The following is a 20,011-nucleotide window of genomic DNA, read 5'->3' as shown; positions in this document are numbered from 1 at the left end:
ATAAGAGGAGACTGAGAGGAGATATGATAGCCATCTCCAAATATCTAAAGGGCTGTTACATGGAAGATGGAACAGGCTTGTTTTCTCCTGCTCCAAGGGAATAACCTGAAGCATTAGCTTCAAGTTACAAGAAAGGAGATTCCAACTAATCATCAAGAAGAACTTTCTGACTGTAAGAACTGTTAGACAGTGGAATGGACTCCCTTGGGAGGTTGTGGACTTTCCTTCCTTGGAGGTTTTTAAGCAGAGATTGGGTGGCCACCTGTTATGAGATTTCGGCATTCCAATTGATTTGACTAGGTGGTCCTCAGCGTCCCTTCCAACTCTGCAATTTTATGATTTGAGGTCAGGAACCCCTGACCAACCTGGAGGAAGATAATGCCAAACACCCAAGTTGTCTCTGCAAAGCATAATGATACCTACTGCTACTTCCAGGATCAGAGGCCCTATGCTTCTCTGAATACTAGTTGAACATGGCTATGAGCTCAGCAGCAACAAGATGAATGAAAAATGTATGGGAAATAGATACTTTCCTTTCTTTCCATCCTTTGAAGTCATTATTTTTTGTTTCTGCTCATCAGGTTCCAACTCCCCTCTTGGAATGAATTATTTATTCTGTTTTTCTGTTGGAAGAATAACTAGACACAGAGAATCCAGTATTGCCTCCCATTGCTTGTCACAGAAAATAGTTTTCCTATTTACTCTATGGTTGACATTAAGACACATGGCTAGAATTAGTTGGCATTTCGCCCCAGGTATGGTGGCTGATTGTGACTAGCCTGATAACATGCATTATCAGGTAGCCAACGTGGTGTCTTCCAGATGTGGTGTACTCCAGGTGAAGTGATCCTCCAGATCTCCTTCTCCATCTACCACCACAGAGTTATGACTGAGCCAGAGTTGTCCTAATGCACAGCTCAGTGTCTTGGACACCATATTACATCGGGGGGGGGTGCGCTTCTTTTTAAAAATGTGTGACAGCTACCAGATGTGCATATGATCAGAAGCAGCTTCTCCGGGAAGTGCAGAAGCAGAAGCAGCAACGCTTATCACCATGGAAACACGGGGAAGGAAAAGGATGATTTAGTACAGAATCTGGGTCCTTCTCATTTTTTTGTTTATTTCATACTTCCACGTTGCTGCCTTAGCTATTGCCTTTGCCCTCATGCTCTGCTTGTGGGATTCCCATAGGATTCATCATTGATGATGGACATCATCTGCCCTGTGGGAATGGAGCAAAGAGTCAGTCAGATACAGGAGAGAGGCAAAGCTCACATGAAGGCCTGATCCAGTCCCCTTCCCCCTCGGGACAACTTTTTTATTTTATGTCATTTGTTTGTCTGAGTAATTAAAAATTATAAACTGCCTGGAGCGCCTTGGCAGAAGGTCAGTGTATGAATGCAATCAGAAAACAAATTAATAAATGGCATCTGTCTATCTGCTGTGCAAAGAGAATTATGAACTAGGTAGGGCTTTGGCCTGATCCCTTTTAGACACTTGCTGGATAATTCTCTATGCTGCCAGGCTTTTGCAGACAGTTAAAAAACACCCACTTTCCCACAGTTAGCCAGAGTTTTGTGACTCTGGTGATTTTTATGTAGGATTATTGTATGTAGGGGTTGTGTGTGTGTGTGTGTGTGTGTGTGTGTGTGTGTTGCTATACACTGCTTTGATTTTCTTTTAATGAAATTGATATATATAAGCATTTTTATAAATATATAAATATTGATCAACAGCTAAATGGAATCAAATAACTGTAGAATTTGAAGATACCTTGAGGGTCATCTAGTCCAAACCCTGGCAATGGAGGAATATTTTGCCCAACTTGGGGCTTGAACCCACAACCCTGAAATCATGCTCTACCAACTGAGCTATCCCAGTTTGAATGGATATAGATATAGATGTAGATGTATGAATGAATACAATTCATGAAGTTAAACTTTCCCTTGAAGTAGTATGAGTTGTCAAACAGAGAGAGAGAGAGAGAGAGAGAGAGAGAGAGGGAGGGAGAGAGAGAGAGGGAGGGAGGGAGTTTCAATTCAACAAGGGACTTAGAGTTATTATTCATGACACCATGAGTGAATTATGCTGTATGATAAACTTTCTGCTCTGTCCTTGGTACTGAAATATGAATAGTTGAGTCTGAGCAAATGAAGGGCTGCAGTACATTTATTGCATGTAAAAGCTGATTCCCCCCCCCCCTATTTGTGTAATATGTTTTATAGTTGTGCCAGCAAATGGATTATTGGGGGGCGGGGGGAAAGAGATAGGCAAAACCAGAAAACAGGCTGCAATGGAATGGAATGACTGGCATCCTGAACAGCTATGCTCTACGCCACAATGTTATGTTGCAGTACCCACGTACAGTAGCTCATTAAAGAGAAATGGGAAATGTTGGCTTCTAGCTTGACAACAGACTTACACATTTTTGATTTGTACTTATGCTGCCTTTAGCAAGTCATTGCACAGTCTAGAGAAGAAAGAGGGGGCAACCTTGATTTTATTTTCATCTCAGCATTTGGCTTCAAACCATTTGTCAGTTCAAATCACTGGTCACTGAAGCAGCAGCAGTAAGGAGAAGACTGGAGTGCTAACATACAGCATGCTGTCTAGAAGGAAAGAACAGTTCATGAGCCAAAGATGGGGTGGATTTCCTTCCACGGTGTGTTTACATGCTTTCCAGAAGGCCATCACAAGGACAGGATCCTGCACATTAAATGGAGGTGACGGGGGAGGAACATAGTACTGCAAGTCCCAAGAAGCTACTGAAGGTAATGGGGCCCTTTATATATCCAGCTGTCCTTTGTCAACAACAAATTCTGGCTCTTTTTTGTGTTGAATATATGCTATATGGTAATTTATGGACCTAATAGGTATCTAAAGCTATTTGCACATGTTGCCATGCAACCAGTCCATGCAGATTGTAGGCACCCTATATATAGAAATGAGCAAACCAGTGATACTTTAGGGAGCAGGCTAGCAGACGGGGCCCATTACTTATACCATAAGAGCCTACACAACACAAAACACTGTTGCTGTATGTAGGTTTTATTTGTTTTTTTATCTTATAGTTTGGAAATGTACATCCAGGTTTTTTCCCTTTAAATTTTTTTTTGGGGGGGGGCAAGAGAGTGGGGCCCTAAGCTATAGCTTGTTTAGCTTATACGTAAATCTGGCACTGGCCCCAACACATTCTGTTTTCCTTTTTTAAAGATGGCGTATTTTTATTTTTTTAAAAAAATATGTTATGGTCACCCCGCTTCTCTGAGCAATGAGAAGCTTCAGGGGTGCAGCATTTACCCTGTATTTGGTTCTCCTTGGAAGGTCACTAAAAAGCTTATTGGGGTTCTATCGTATTTGCATTTATTCACAGATGCTCAGGTTGAACATAGATGGAGGCACAGTTTAAAACACAGAGAAAGCCTACTTGCCCCCACGACAGATCTCTAGCGAGACAGCCAGCACCCTAAGGCCTGGTTTGCATGCAGCGTTAAACTATGGTTTCAAACAGGGGTGGCTAACCTCCAGGTGTTGTTGGACTCCAACTCCCATCCAACCCACAGCCAGCATGGTTGGTTGCCAGGGATGATGGGAGTCCAGCAACATCAGGAGGGCCACAGGTTCCCTACCCTAGTTTAAAATGAACTATGGTTTAGCATGCACAGCCACTTTGCTCCTCGCCCATTTCTGACTGTAGGGGGGGAATCAAGCCAGAGTCTGGTTTGTTATGATGACCGAACCCAAACTTGTGGCTTCCTTCTTCCAAGCAATCTAAGAGTGTTAAACCAAGAACACACCCTGGATTCTGCTTGTGGTTTGGAAGGAAACAAACCAGACACTTAGGCTTACATATATATATCAACAAGCTTGTTTCCTCCCTCACATGGCACAGTCAAGAGCAGCAGAGATTCAAGGTACTCATGCATGTTAAACATAGGTAAAGGTAAAGGGACCCCTGACCATTAGGTCCAGTCTTGGCCGACTCTGGGGTTGCGGCGCTCATCTTGCTTTATTGGCCGAGGGAGCTGGCGTACAGTTTCCGGGTCATGTGGCCAGCATGACTAACCCGCTTCTGGCAAACCAGAGCAGCGCACGGAAATACAGTTTAGCTTCCCGCTGGAGCGGTACCTATTTATCTACTTGCACTTTTATGTGCTTTCGAACTGCTAGGTTGGCAGGAGCAGGGACTGAGCAACAGGAGCTCACCCCGTCGCAAGGATTTGAACCGCCAACCTCCTGATCGGCAAGTCCTAGGCTCTGTGGTTTAACCCACAACACCACCCACGTCCCCATGTTAAACCATAGTTTGTTGTAAATAGTGGTTTTATGTTATGTGCAAGCCAGGCATAAGAAGATGCTTACAAGCCAAACTCTGTGGTCACATCCACACCATTTAAATCCTAGAAAGCTGTATGAGAATGCTCCCTGGCAGGACATTGACTGTAGTTTTAAAGGCTTGCTTCCCATTTAATTTAGCATTCAATGATGATAATTATGATGTTGCATATTCAGAACATTTAACATTCCCTAATGAGCAAAATATTCGCCTGTATCTCTGCTTAGAGAAATTAGAGACTACCTGGCAATGTGGGTTCTTTGCTTGCAGGGTTGAGACTTCCACAATGATAAGGCTTCTGGTTTTGATTGGTGTCACTGCAATATGCACTACCTTCTGAAACATGGCTCTGGAAGGTGCTGGTGTTCACAGCAGGTTCTCTGTTATCCTGTCCTCAAGCGGAATACTTAGTGATATGTTTGGAGAGATAGAAAATTAAGAGAGCGAGAGATGATCATCTTGCATGAAAAATGAAAAGCATAGATTGTATCCGACAAAGTCATCCCATTAGTGCAAGGCATTCTACCTACACAACATGACTTGCTCGCTCTCTCCTCTCACTGTGCAGGCCCTGTTTCCCCCACCCCCACCCAAAAAATGTTTGGGAGTTCCCCAACCCTCCGGAGAAGATTTGTGGGCCATATGGGGAGAGGAAAGGGAGAATAAACTCTGCTGTGCAGGTAGAAATCCTTGTGCTAATGGGGCATCTTCTTTGGATAAAACTCTCTATTTATAGCTGTGTGGCCCACTGTTTTGTACAGACATTTTATGTACAGAGAACACTGAGGCCTGTAGTCCTACCCCGAGGAATCTCTGTGAGGGAACTCTTGATTTCAAGTCAAAGGGCAGGTTTTGATCTTGACTTCCAACATCACTCACACAGTTCATGTGTGATTCCACTTCCCAACCCAGCAATAAGTGATAGCTTTCTGTTCCAAGGCCACCTGCCCTATGAGGCAAGATGATGCGACTGTCTCAGGCAGCAGGATCTAGCCTCCAAGGAACATATTGTGTGTAGATTTTTATTCCTGCCCAATGCAGAGCTTCACTCCCTCCTCCTTCCCTGGTGAGGGATGCCATTTTGCTGTTTCCCTCAGTTGCCAAAATGTCTCGGATTGGCCCTGGTCCATTCTATAGGAGAACATTGGGGGATGGGATCAGGGATTAATTTTTCTCTTTGGGCCTGATCATTCGAGTTGTTAAGCAGAGGCTGGGTGGTCATCTGTCAGGGATAATTTAGTCGTGATTCCTGCATTACAGGAGAATGGACGTTACAGGAGGGTGGAGGAAGGGGGTGCGGTGGGGGCAGGTCACCTCAGGTGTCACCACTAAGGGGGGTGACAAAATGCCGGGTGGCACTCACCGCGGGACCTGCAGCACGCCTGATCCACATGTCTCTCCTAGGAGTGATGTGGTGGCTTGGGCACCCACAGACTGCGCGCTGCCCCAAACGGTCTGCCCACTGCCTCTCCCTCAACTGTAGGGCGGCTGAGTGGGAGGAGGCAGGCAGACTCCTCATAGGCCCCACAGAGCATCCTGCCCCAGCTCGCCTGAGCCCACAGGCAGCTGGCCCCGCCCTCGCTGGTGGCTAGCCCCACCCCTGGGCACAGGGCACGCTCCAGATGCCCGCTCAGTTTGCTCCACCACTGGTTGTACTAGATGACTCCAACTCCACAATTCTATGATTCAATCAACAAATCAATCACGTCTCCTTTTATCTGGATTGAGCCATGCCCTGGGCTCTCTTTTTTGGTCATGCTGGAATGGTGGCTCGGTGCGCTAACTATGTGCAACCAAATGCCGTACATCCATAAACAGGTAGATGTTATTTGCAGGCATTCCCTTAGGCAGTGACAGCCATCTGTAGCAAGTGAGAAAAGGCTTGCTAGGCCTTCAGCTCCACTGCATTTCCAAGTGAAATGCCCCCCACTAATGATACTCTGGAGAAAAGGTCTGCAGAGATGAGCCTACTATACCCAAGTAGAGTACAATTGGGGATCTAAATGCATGATTTCCAATCCTGAAGACCAGCTGCCTCTTCAGACCCTCACCTCCAGTGTGTAAGGGTTGGGGGGGAACAGGTCTGGCAGAAGCTTGGTGAGGTATGGCCCTGCTCTCCATGAGGAGGCAGTGGCTGAAAAGAGCTAGATAACAACTTTACTGTTGTTATTACATCATTCACCCAAACTGCCAGTTGACAGCATGTGGGGGGGGGGGCTGACATCATGGGGCTGAGCAATTTCTGGATGCTCAGTCCCACTGTGTCCTCAGAGGTCCTCAGTGGGATTGCTGCCTAGCAGGAAAAGGACACAAAGGGCATTCTAGATTGAGGGCAAGAAATCCTTCTTGGTTAATCCAGGCAACATGTCGATATCATGTTCCTGTGACTAGACATGAGTGCGATTTTTAATGTGCAAATCTGTTTTCACCTGCCTTGAGAACCTCTTTGGGAAGAAGAAGACAAAGGAGGAGAGAGGGATAAAAGTCTCCTAAGTATAATAATAATAACAAACGCATTGCACTGCAAAATTGCAAATTGACATCCTTTCTGAAGTCAGCAGTCTACTTGTGTCAGCTTTGACCTACATTGCAAGGGCCTAAACATTTCTTTCCTTCCTGTGCAAGCCTAAATTATTCACGTCAAGGAGCAGGATTTGCTCATGTGCTGCATAGTTTTCCCATTGTCTGATGGTTCCAAGACAGAGAAGGGCCCACAGAATTGCTTTTCCTGCCTGGTGAAATGGTCCCTTTCAATTTCTGGCTTTCTTCTCTTCGGGGACCGTACATAATATACACACAATGCAACTTTTGTGACTGATCTTCTAGAAAGAGAATCTGGTGGCGTCTCAGGCCATCTACACATTACTGTCTTAAAACACAGCGAGGTCATTCCCAACCCCTGTCGCATTTCAAGTCACATTTGTGTCTTGCTGTACACAGTAGAGAGGGGCAGGGATGTGTTCATGCAATGCATGTACCCCTTAGGTGTTCCTGCGTCTGCAACACAACGATCCTGATATGCTTATACATGAAGCTGCCATTTGTGCATGCACAGTGGCTATCCCAAATGTACACACCTCAGCTTAACTGAGAATTAAATGTAGCTTACAATTTCAAATTGGATGGAAGCTAGTTTGATGGAGAGCCTATCTAACAGCAGTTTCTCTCAAGAAACTACAGGACTGCGGCTAATGTGTACACAGCTTCAAACACCAGTAGCGGGAGTGCATAGGAGCCAAAGTAAATGGTAATGTGCAGACAGTCTTAGAGACGACACATGTATTGTGGTGCAAGCCTTCTGTCCAACCCAATTGCCAAAAGAGACAACATTCTCCTTGCAGGCAGCAACGCCACATTTCTGGATAGCCAGAAGAGGGTATCAGAGAACAAGCCATCGCTGGAGAAGAGATAAACAACTGTGTCTGTATTGTCTGCCCATCTTCCACTTATGGAGATCAAGCCAGGTATAATCACCAAATTCACATATTTATCACAATGGAAATGTTCCATAAAGAATCTTTGGACTCGGTTAGAAAGACCTGTTTGCAAATGTAGATACAGTTGAGGTATTTGGTTTGGTTAAAGAATAACATGCAGCTAGTAAGGTATAATAAAAGGAAAATTTCCTGGATGCCTAGATCCAGGTTTGGGGCAAGTACTCTTTGGTGAGAGAGCCACAGCAGAGATTTAAAGTCACAAAATATGCAGCAAAGAAAAGCATGGAAATATAGGTGGTTAGACTTTTAAAAGACACCCTTCATAGTTGCTTCCAAAGTTCCCCACCTCCCTTAGCATAGAAAGAGACAAGTTAAAAATGAGTTACTTACAAACTCTTCCGAAGTCAGTTTCATGTGATTTTCCATAAAGCAGCAAGAAAAGACTGGCAGTATAACTTAGGTTACAAAATGGTAAAATGTTTTAAAATTATTTCTATAGAAACCCAAAGATGGCTTGCTTAAGCCACATGGTCTAAGTTTGGAGCATCCAGCTTGGACCTCCTTACTGGTAAGGTTCACATGGTAGAAGAGAGAAAACAAAGAGTTTGGGAACTCAGTATGAGGGAGGGTGACGGAACAGCTTAATCTATAGTTGTAACTCGTTCGTGCGGTAATTAGAGTTAAGCATGTTGGTTATCTGAGGCTGGAGAGATATTGGCTTTAGCATAAAATATCAGATATTGGGAAGCAATTTAGAAATAAACAATGAGAATAATGCATGACCCAAAACCATGAGTCAGGAAGGAACTGGCTAGTGTTACTTTATATGGATTTTGAAAAAATGAAAACCTCCTTTGTCATTGGTTATTTGTAAATTGTTCTCCAACACCTGATGTTTATGCCAAACTGTAGGTGTAAATCCACATTGCATGCCAGCAGAAGATGTGGCCAACTCTCTCTCTCTTCCTCTCTCTCTCTCTCTCTTTCTCTCTCTCTCTCGTGCACACACACAAGCATACAACCTTGTGTCCTCAGCAGGTTCATGTAGATCAGCTAAGGTGGGTTGTCTCTCCCTCTTCATGCATTAAACGCTAGATCTCATTACCTGAGCAGGAGCAATATGCATTCCCAGCAGGGCACTGGCTCCACTCATTCCACATTAGCACTATGTCCACATTAGTGTTTTATTTTTATTTTTACCGTGACTGCTGCCAAAATCAGTGGAATTTGGAAAAATTCACTTGGGAGGCTGAATCAGACCCCGCAAAGTAGCTACTTCTGCTCTGTCCAAATACATGGCTCTCCATAGAATGCCCCTCAACTTTTAGCTAAAGTTTTGTGTGCATGCATGCATGTGTATACAGGCAAATACACACATCTGGGTATGTAATAACTTGAGCATGACCAGATATGCATTATTTATTCTATTATTTATTTATTTGATATTGTTGGGCTCCAACTTCTAGCAGCCTGTGTCAGATTGCCCAGCATCATAAGGACGGCCACAGGCTCCCCAACCCTGATATAAGGAGTCAAAGTGTAATATAATTCCATGCTGTTCAAGATGAGTTGTCTCTTGTAGTCAGTAATACTCTTGAAGCAAAGATCACCAGTGTTGAAGCAATGGTTCTTCAACATCAACTTCGTTGGACTGGTCAAGTTGTGTGGATGCCTGATTATTGTCTTCCAAAGCAACTACTCTGCTTCAAACTTGAAAATGGAAAGCGTAATGCTGGTGGTCAACAAAAGACTCTTTCAGGACAAATCTTTTAAAAACGTAGTATAAACACCGACAATTGGGAAACACTGGCCTGTGAGTGCTCCAATTGGAGAACAGGCTTTACCAAAGATGCCATGGGCTTTGAAGACGCTCGAACTCCAGACGAAAAAGAGAAACATGCTAAGAGGAAGGCATGCTTGGCAAACCCTCACTCCCGCCAAGAAACCTATGCCTCCATTGTGGAAGGATGTGTGGATCGGATCCAGAATTGGCCTCCACAGTCACTTACAAACTCACTGTTAAAACCGTGTTTATGGAAGGCAATCTTACTCGGCTATGAGCGATCCCCAAAGAAGAAGAAGAAGAAGAAATACTCTTGATATTTAGTGTGCTCTTTTTCCAAACTCCTCTAACAATGTTAAGATTAAGGACTTTAAAAACCGAAATAGAAACAGGTTTAACTTGTTTACATAGCACACACCTGAAACAACAGTGAACAAAGAGTACTAGTCCCGCTTCTCTGTTAGCCAACAAACACCTGAAATCCAATACCTAGCTTGCGAACACTGGATCCCATGTATGCCATTGTGGGATAAAAGGGATTGCATGAAGGATTATGCTATCAGTGGCTGCTAGCCACAATGGCTATCTATGTTCTACCTCCACTATTGGAGACAGAGTGCCTTTGAATGCCAGTTGCAATCAGGAAAGAGGTGCTGTTGTACTCAGGGGCTACTTGCTCGCTTCCCATAAGCATTTGGCTGGCCACTGTGAGAAGAAGCTAGACTAGATGGGCAATTGTCTTGATCCAGCAAGCTCTTCTTATCTACTTAAGTTTTTGCCTCGACTTTCAGAATCCCGCTTGCTGAGAATCACAATTAGGAAGAGTGCTGCTGCTCTCAGGAGGGCTTCCCACGAACTTTGCTTCACCACTATAAGAACAGGGAGGGTACTGGACTCAATGGGTCTTTGGTCCGTTTCATCAGAGCTCTTGTAATGTTCTTACCAGACTTCTGGCCAAATCCAACTTTGTTGTTGTTGTTTAGTCGTTTAGTCATGTCCAACTCTTCGTGACCCCATGGACCAGAGCACACCAGGCACTCCTGTCTTCCACTGCCTCCCACAGTTTGGTCAAACTCATGCTGGTAGCTTCGAGAACACTGTCCAACCATCTCGTCCTCTGTTGTCCTCTTCTCCTTGTTTGTCTTTGTCCATTGAGTTTTCTTGGCAGCACTACTGGAGTGGCTTGCCGGTTCTTGCTCCAGGTGGATCACGTTTGGTCAAAACTCTCCACCTGTCCATCTTGGGTGGCCCTGCTCATAGCTTCTCTGAGTTATTCACCATGGCAAGGCAGTGATCCATGAAGGGGCAAATCCAACTGAAGAGAGTTTATCATTATCTGGATCAGCAAACACTTGTTTCTTTAAAAGCTAATATTTGCAGATCCCTACTTTTCATCGCCATCTAGTTTGCTTTAAAGCTGGCAGTTTTTTCAAGAGACAGTGGTCTGGAAATATATCTGCCGGTCAGGTTTCCTTGTAAGATTAAATTTATATAAACAGAAATAGTTTGCATTATTTGAATAAACATCCACAAATTTATGAATAGAATATATGACAGATAAGGTAATGATATGTATAATTTCTAACATGCAGAGAATAACAAGTGCAAACAAATCAGAGAAGGGAGCTGAGGGAAGTTTCGAGAGAGAGGGAGAGGGAGGGATGGGGAGTGGGGGATAAAAAGGGGAAGAAAATAATGCAATTGATTAGTTGGGTGGATAATTTGTTTTGTTGAAATTGTTTAATAATTTTTTTTAAAGAAAGAAATAGTTTGCATTGAATGTTAAGCTTACAGTGGTCTGGGATTCTGCAGCAGGACATCAGTGCCCCTGTTCAGATGTGCAATGCTACCCAAATGCCCACCTGCAGGAGTGAGCAGAGCTACTTGCAGGGGTTATGTGGAATTGCATGTCTTTGTGGAGCCTTTACTCACACAGCTGACCTCTTCAGAATATGTCCTGTCCCAGTTCACACGATCTGCACTTGTACATGGTTTCCTGCTGGACTGAAAGACTGACCAGAGCTGTTCCATTTCTCCGACCCCTGCCACATAGTTCAAAATTTCACCTTACCCAGGAAGTCCAAGGAGCTATCCAGCAGACCAATAAGTAATCTTTGTTAGGAGTGGGTGGCAGGCTTCAGGCTTGCAGGGTCTATTGTTCTTGTGGTTTTGGACTACAGTGGTGCCCCGCAAGACGAAATTAATTCGTTCCGCAATTTTTGTCGTCTAGCGAATTTTTCGTCTTGCGAAGCACGAAATCCCATAGGAATGCATTGAAAATCAATTAATGCGTTCCTATGGTCAAAAAAAGTCCAAACAAAGCCAAATTTGGTACAACAACAGTTTATTAACTGCTCTTTAAAGTCACACATACTGTAAAGAGCAGTTCAAAAATTGAAGGGAAAATAAATTAACTTTATAAACATGACAGAAAAACATTTAAAAATCAACAAAGTACAGTGTACATTACATTTTCTAAGACTCTGGGGGACCACTTGAAGAAGGCTCCTCTTCCACTCTTTGCTTCTTGGTCAAGAACCTGTCCATAGTCTGCTGCTTTATCCGCCTTTTCAGCAGGTCCCTGAAATACGACATGACCCTCGTATCATAAAAGTTCCCAGCGTCATGTGCCACGTGCTTCTCATGGTGGTGTAGATCTGCAAAAGTCTGCACCTCCTTCCACCTCTGGCAAATGTCCCTCAGTCTTTCGGAGGACAGCCGTTCCTCAGTTGCTTCCTCCTCTTCCAGTGAGGCCTGCTCCTGCGCAGCCTCTGCCTGCAGTTCGACCAGCTCCACGGTGGTCAGCTCGTCGTCGTGCCCCGCCACCAGCTCGCAGACGTCCTCCTCCGTGACCTCCAGGCCCATGGTCCTCCCCAAGGCAACAATGTCCTGCACCACTGTTGACTCTGGTGCATCAGAGTCACTTGGTGCCACACAGTCCGGCCACAGGCTGCGCCAAGCGCAATTCAAATTTCTCTGGCTGATCCCTTTCCAGGCCGTGTTGACCATCTTCAAGCAGGTGACGATGTCGAAGTGGTCCTTCCAGAATTCCCGCAGGGTGATGGTGGTGCAGTCAGTCACCTCAAAGCATCGCCTGAAAAGCTCCTTGGTGTAGAGTTTTTTGAAATTGGCGATGACCTGCTGATCCATCGGCTGGAGCAGTGGCGTGGTGTTAGGCGGCAGGAACATGATGTTGATGAAGCTGATCTCCTCCAACAAGTCCACCTCAAGGCCTTTAGGATGGGCAGGAGCATTGTCCATCAGAAGCAAAGCCTTCAGCGGCAGGTCGTTGTCCAGCAGGTACTGCTTGACAGCAGGGCCAAAAGCAAGATTGACCCAGTCCACAAACAGCACACGTGTGACCCAAGCCTTGCTGTTGGATCGCCACATGACACTCAGCCGCTCCTTGTCGATCTTGTGTCTCTTGAAGGCCCGTGGGTTCTCCGAGTGGTACACCAGCAGGGGCTTGATCTTCAGGTCGCCGCTTGCGTTGGCACAGAAGAGCAGGGTCAGACGGTCCTTCATGGGCTTGTGGCCAGGCAGCCTGGACTCCTCCTGAGTGATGAAAGTCCTTTTGGGCATCCTCTTCCAAAACAGCCCGGTCTCGTCGCAGTTGAAGACCTGCTGCGGAACGTAGCCCTCCGTCTTCACAAGCTCCAGGAACTCCGCTGCAAAGTCTTCAGCCGCAGGAACATCAGAACTGGCAGCCTCTCCATGCCTGACCACGCTGTGGATGCCAGATCTTGTCTTGAACCGGTCAAACCAACCTCTGCTAGCCTTGAAGACTTCTGGCTCGGCTGAGGTTCCTGGCTGTTCCCGGACGAGGTCTGCGTGCAAGGCCTTGGCCTTCTCACAAATGACGGCCTCAGACACTGTGTCCCCTGCACGCTGCTTCTCTTCTATCCAGATGAGCAGCAACTTCTCGACCTCCTCCAGGACAGCTGGGCGGTTCTTCACGATCCTGGTGACTCCCTTGGCTGCATCAGTCGCCATGATCTTCTCCCTCATCTTCAGGATGGTCCCGATGGTCGAAGGGTTCCTGCCGTACTCCCTGGCGATGTCCGTCACACGCATTCCGCCGTCGTGCTTCCGAATGATGTCCTTCTTCATTTCCAGCGTCACCTTCTCCTTCTTCCTCTCGCCGGCCACCGCAGCAGCAGTCTTCTTGGGTCCCATGGCAGCACAGGTCCTACCTTTGTAAACTCAGAAACAGAAAAAAAAATCAGTGATGTGCTTCAAACCCAAAAAATACAAAAGCACCCAGCCACCCACCACACAGAAATTAAAACCCAGAACCAAGGCCTTGAATCCCAAGCACCCCAACCCCAAATCCAAAATCCCAAAACCCCCAAAAAAGTTTTAAAAGTTGAGCTTACCAAATGGATGAAAGAGAAGTTCTGGAAAAGCTTCAACAATCAACCACCGAAGTCCTCAGGAACCTCAAATGGCTGCAAAAAAAGTTTAGGAAAAGCTTCAAAAATCACCAATGTCTTCAAAAACCTCAACTGCTCCCACAGACACGCACCAACCCACCCACAACACAGAAATTGCAAACCCCTCCTCAACTGCTCCCCCAGCCCCTCCCCTACTGCTGCAAACCCCTCCCCAACTGCTTCCCCACCCAGACAAAAAAAAAATTCAAAAAATAACAACATGGCCAGCACTCAGAAATTCAAACTCAGAAAAATTTTCAAAAAAAAACAACCTGGCCCAATGGTCACAGAAAATCATAAAAATTCCAAAAAAACCCCACAAGCCCTCAGATTTCTGCAGAAACCTCCCCCACTGTTCCCCCAGCCAGCCAGCACTCAGAAATTCAAACTCAGAAAAAAAAAATTTGAAAATAAACAGCCATGCCTAGTGGTCACAGAAAATCATAAAAATTCCAAAAAAACCCCAAATGGTCCCAGATTTCTGCAGAAACCTCCCCCACTGTTCCCCCAGCCAGCCAGCACTCAGAAATTCAAACTCAGAGAAAAAAAAATTGAAAATAAACAGCCATGCCTAGTGGTCACAGAAAATCATAAAAATTCCAAAAAAACCCCACAAGCCCCCAGATTTCTGCAGAAACCTCCCCCACTGTTCCCCCAGCCAGCCAGCACTCAGAAATTCAAACTCAGAAAAAAAAATTTTGAAAATAAACAGCCATGCCTAGTGGTCACAGAAAATCATAAAAATTCCAAAATAACCACAAATGGTCCCAGATTTCTGCAGAAACCTCCCCCACTGTTCCCCCAGCCAGCCAGCACTCAGAAATTCAAACTCAGAAAAAAAAATTTGAAAATAAACAGCCATGCCCAATGGTCACAGAAAATCATAAAAATTCCAAAAAAAACCACAAATGGTCCCAGATTTCTGCAGAAACCTCCCCCACTGTTCCCCTAGCCAGCCAGCACTCAGAAATTCAAACTCAGAAAAATTTTCAAAAATAAACAACCTGGCACAATGGTCACAGAAAATCATAAAAATTCCCAAAAAAAACCCAAATGGTCCCAGATTTCTGCAGAAACCTCCCCCACTGTTCCCCTAGCCAGCCAGCACTCAGGAATTCAAACTCAGAAAAATTTTCAAAAATAAACAACCTGGCACAATGGTCACAGAAAATCATAAAAATTCCCAAAAAAACCCCAAATGGTCCCAGATTTCTGCAGAAACCTCCCCCACTGTTCCCCTAGCCAGCCAGCACTCAGAAATTCAAACTCAGAAAAATTTTCAAAAATAAACAACCTGGCACAATGGTCACAGAAAATCATAAAAATTCCCCAAAAAGGCCCACAAGCCCCCAGATTATCGCAAACCCCTTCCCAACACCAAGTCCTTGAATCCCAAACACCCCAACCCAAAATCCAAAACCCCCAAAAAAAGTTATAAAAGTTTAACTTACCAAATGGATGAAAGAGAAGTTCTGGAAAAGTTCTGGAAAAGTTTTGGAAAATCTTCAAAAGTGAGCAAAGTCTGATAAAAGGCTACCAAACCACGTGCTAACAGTTGCTCCTCGAAGCCAAGTCGCAACTGCAGCTGCTCAAGCTAAGCACCCTTGGTTTTAACGGTTTTTGCACAAAGGAAACAAAGTCGCGAGACGTTTTCGTTTTGCGAAGCAAGCCCATAGGGGAATTCGTCTTGCGAGGCAAATCGCGGACGAAAAAACCTTTCGTCTAGCGAGTTTTTTGTCTTGCGAGGCATTCGTCTTGTGGGGCACTACTGTAGAACCCTGAGATCTACAAGCCAGAGCCAAGCACAAAATATATAGACACACACACACAGAGAGAGAGAGAGAGAGAGAGAGAGAGAGAGAGAGAGAGAGTTTGGAATGGTCAACTTTTAATAATTGCTTTTGTTACCATGTTATGTCATGAGTTACAAAATAGCTAGAAAAAACTATGAAGTTCTGAAAGGGCTTCAGTTTATTTGTGTGCTTTTTAGTTTTAACAAGAGCCATATTCATTACAAAAACGCTTCAGGCACTTTGTAGGACTCCTCTGGATAAAAGCCCTTCTCAGGAGTCCTCAAAACTGCATGATCCACTTTTGGATCAAGACCCTCTTAATTAGGCTCCTTATGCTTAGAGTATGCAAACCTCCAAAAAGAGAACGGAAAAACCAGCATGTCAGGAAGGGTGCCACACAGGGGCGCCGACTTATAAAAAATATTGGGGGGGCCCATACCGGGGTCCTGCCGCTGGTTCGCTCGGGTAGCCGGGAGAACGCAGTTCGAGGTGGCGGTGTTGGGGAGAGACCCTCGCTCAGGGCGCCACTAGACTTGGTGGCCGGCGGCCTATCTGGGGGGTTTTGGAGCGTATTTCGGCGGAGCGATTGGGGAGGAGGGGGCTTGTTGCCGGATTCTTCAGCTGGGCCGGAGATCCGCTGCTGGGGGTCCCTGGGCCGAGTTGTGAGCACGGCCTGCTGAAGGGAGATCCAGCCGATTGCGCGACGGGGACGGCCGGGGCTCTCCGGCTAGGGCGCGCGGCTGGCTGGCTGGCGAGGGAGCAGGTGGGGAGGAGGCGGGGGTCCTCACTCTCTTAGGAAACGCACCCACGCGCCCAATTGCCACGAAGTCCGAAGGGTGCGTGTGTGGAATTAAAAAGCAAAAACGAGATACGGGCAGGGCAGGCAAAGAGTTTTCTGCAAGAGGATGGAGGGCAGGTTGAAGAGAAAATCACTCAGGATGAGACAGTCAAATCAGCCATGATAAAATGGGCTCAGGATATTGGGTATAACATCATGTTTGAGGACTGGGAAAGGTTATGGACCACCGGAATGAAATTCACGGCATGTAATGCCTTGAAGGAAAATATTATGAAAATGATTTATAGGTGGTACATGACCCCAGTCAAGCTTGCAAAAATATATCACCTGTCTGATAATAAATGTTGGAAATGTAAGGAGGCTGAAGGGACATTCTTTCACCTCTGGTGGAGTTGTCCAAAAGTGAAGGCCTTCTGGGAAATGATCTATAATGAGTTAAAAAAGGTATTTAAGGATACCTTTCCCAAGAAACCAGAGGCCTTCCTCTTGGGCATTGTTGGCCAGAAAGTGTTAAAGAAGGATAGAACTTTCTTTATGTATGCAACTACAGCAGCAAGAATACTTATCGCAAAATATTGGAAGACACAAGATTTGCCCACACTGGAAGAGTGGCAGACGCAATTGATGGACTACATGGAACTGGCTGAAATGACTGGCAGAATCCGAGATTTGGGAGAAGAAACAACGGAAGAGGACTGGAAAAAATTTAAGGACTATTTACAAAAACAATATAAGTTGTATGAATGTTAAAAATTTACACGATTCGGAAACTATAGCTTCAGTAATTAGATTTGGGAAACAGGAAATTATATTTTAAGTAAGAAAAGGTCAAAATCTAAGGTAATACTATGTTTAATTTAAGATATAAGTAACTGATGAAAAGTATGTTAAATTTAGAGGTATAGTATTTGAAAAGTACAAAATAAGGTACGAAACAAGGTAATAATTTGCTGATATCTTTATTATAAAGAATGCAGGGTAAGGGAGATGCGAGGAAGTCCAGTTAGTTATATAAAAAATGTGTTGAATGGTTGGTTTTCTTTTCTTCTTCTTTTTTTCTTTTTCTTGTTCTTTTACTTTTTTCTTCAGTGTATGTTTCTAACTTTGTATTTGAAAACTTAATAAAATATTTATAAAAAAAGAAGAAGAGAAAATCCTTTCGCTTTTCTGGGGCGCAGGGAAGTCTCAGAGCCGGAGGTTGGGGAAGGGACCCCCTTTGCTCTGCCCTCTTCTCCCGTCTTAGATTTGCATGGGGGTCCCCGCCCGAGCTTGCCTGGCCACCGGGCCACACAAGGGCCGCGCTCTACGCGGCGCACCTTGCTAGCTGCGCAGCTGTCCTCCGCGGCTGTGGAGCGGCCCTGCGCCGGTGCCCAGCCCCTCTGGGCGCCCGCTGCGCTGCCAATGACAAGCGGGCGACGTCGCGGGCGGGGAAGGCGTCGCTTTCTTTCCCGATCCTGCATCCTCCCAGTCTTCCAGCCCTTTTTTGGGTTGGAAGCTCGTCTCGTTCGCCCTTCTCCTTTCTTCACCCTGTGCGCAATTTTCCTCCCTCGTCTCCCTCCCCATTTCTCCTTCCTGACTGACTGACTGACTGACGGGCTCAGGCTCGGGCTCCGGGTCGGGCTCGGGCTCCGGGTCGGGCTCAGGCTCAGGCTCGGGCTCGGGCAGCCACAGCGTCGGCGGTGTTGGCGATCGGCGGCGCGGGGGGATGGCCCTCCCGGGGGAGCCGGCGCTGCTCAATGGGGTTGCCAAGGAGACAGGCCGGCCGCCCCCCTCCCCCGGCCCGGCGCCCCCCGCTGCGCCGGTGCCCGTTATCGAGCTGGTGCGCGCCGGGCGCCCTATAAAAGCCGCGGACGCGCCCACCGCCGCCCGAGATTATTGGGGGGGCTGAGCCCCCCCAAACGAATTTTTGAGGGGGCTCGGGCCCCCTCAAGCCCCATGGAGTCGGCGCCTATGGTGCCACACAAAGTTTACAGTAGCTGATCAGCAATCTGAGAAGAAAAGCAACCAGAGAAAAGAATTACATGAGGTCAGGGAATCTGTTTTTTTCCAAGTACCAAAACAGAATGGAGATTGCACACACACAAATCCTTTCCTGAAGACTGCAAACATTGTTCATTTCAGCTACGTAATTTAGGGCCATGTTGTTGTTGTTGCTGCTGCTGTGGTTAAATTGGGAGTTGGAAATCCTTGCTGAACCACTGCAAATCACCCAGAGCCCAGCAGCTGATCCCCATCTGCTTCTCTGGCCATCCTTCTCTAGATAGTAAGGAAGCTGTCTGGCAAAATGTCTTAGGGAGCACAGTAGCTGCTCAGCTCCCTATCTGTTACAGGGCTGTTGCTGCTGCTCTTTCTGGGCAACCCTGCAAAGTAAAAGAGTGCTGAACCGCTTTTCAAGGAGGCTGCCAGCTGCTCCACCCTCTTGGGAATGGGGAAGGCTGCAGCTCAGGGACAGAGCATCTCTTTGCATGTGTAATTGCCCAGGTTCAATCCCCTCCAGCTTCGCCAGGTAAGACTGGGAGTGTCCCCTGCCTGTGGCATTGGAGAGACACTTCCATTTGTAAGGCAGCTTCCTGTGCTCCTAAGAATGAAAGCTGGTGGTGGCCGCAGCAGGACTGCTGGGGGTGGTGGTATAATTGGCATTGAGGGGGCACCAAAAGTGGCCAGCCCAGCCCTCATGCTATCTATATTGTGTAGTGGTTAGAGAGCTGGACTAGGACCTGGCAGAGTTGTTGTTTAGTCATGTTCGACTCTTCATGACCCCATGGACCAGAGCACGCCAGGCACTCCTGTCTTCCACTGCCTCCCGCAGTTTGGTCAAACTCATGCTGGTAGCTTCAAGAACACTCTCCAACCATCTCGTCCTCTGTCGTCCTGTTCTCCTTGTGCCCTCCATCTTTCCCAACATCAGGGTCTTTTCCAGGGAGTCTTCTCTTCTCATGAGGTGGCCAAAGTATTGGAGTCTCAGCTTCAGGATCTGTCCTTCCAGTGAGCACTCAGGGCTGATTTCCTTAAGAATGGATAGGTTTGATCCACCTGGAGCAGGAACCGGCAAGCCACTCTAGTATCCCTGCCAAGAAAACTCCATGGACAAAGACCTGGCAGAGACCAAGGGTCAAATCCCCACTAAGCCATGAAGCTCACTGGGTGACCTTGGGCTAGTCCCTACCCTCTCAGCCCAGCCTACCTTACAAGCTCCTCAAGCTCCTTGGAGAGGCAAAAGGTGGGATAGAAATGCAATAAATAAATAGAAACAAATAAAAATTGTGTGTCACATTCCTGCAAATTACCATAGTGAAGGGCATCAAATCCACCATCAAAATGTATGATGCAACTACAGTGGTACCTCTGGTTACAGATGCTTCACGTTTCAGACTCCGCTAGCCCAGAAATAGTACCTCAGGTTAAGAACTTTGCTTCAGAATGAGAACAG

General features: G+C 46.2%; 1 pseudogene across 1 annotated transcript in view; it reads right to left on the bottom strand.

Moving 5' to 3' along the window:
* LOC308593595 (tigger transposable element-derived protein 1 pseudogene) overlaps positions 1-14,020 on the bottom strand; it is a 40,261-nt pseudogene extending 26,241 nt beyond the window's left edge. Inside the window, exons 1-2 of the transcript in view lie at positions 13,933-14,020; positions 12,290-13,749 (exon numbers count right to left, since the gene is read on the bottom strand). The product of the transcript in view is annotated as a tigger transposable element-derived protein 1 pseudogene (transcript). The remainder of the gene's footprint in view (positions 1-12,289; positions 13,750-13,932) is intronic.
* Between the last annotated feature and the right edge of the window lie 5,991 nt (positions 14,021-20,011).

The sequence above is a fragment of the Podarcis bocagei genome (assembly GCF_964188305.1).
Source record: "Podarcis bocagei genome assembly, chromosome: 8".
In the NCBI taxonomy this organism is placed as follows: domain Eukaryota; kingdom Metazoa; phylum Chordata; class Lepidosauria; order Squamata; family Lacertidae; genus Podarcis; species Podarcis bocagei.
The sequence above is the reverse complement of the archived record's forward strand: the minus strand, read 5'-3'. Positions and strand labels throughout refer to the sequence as shown.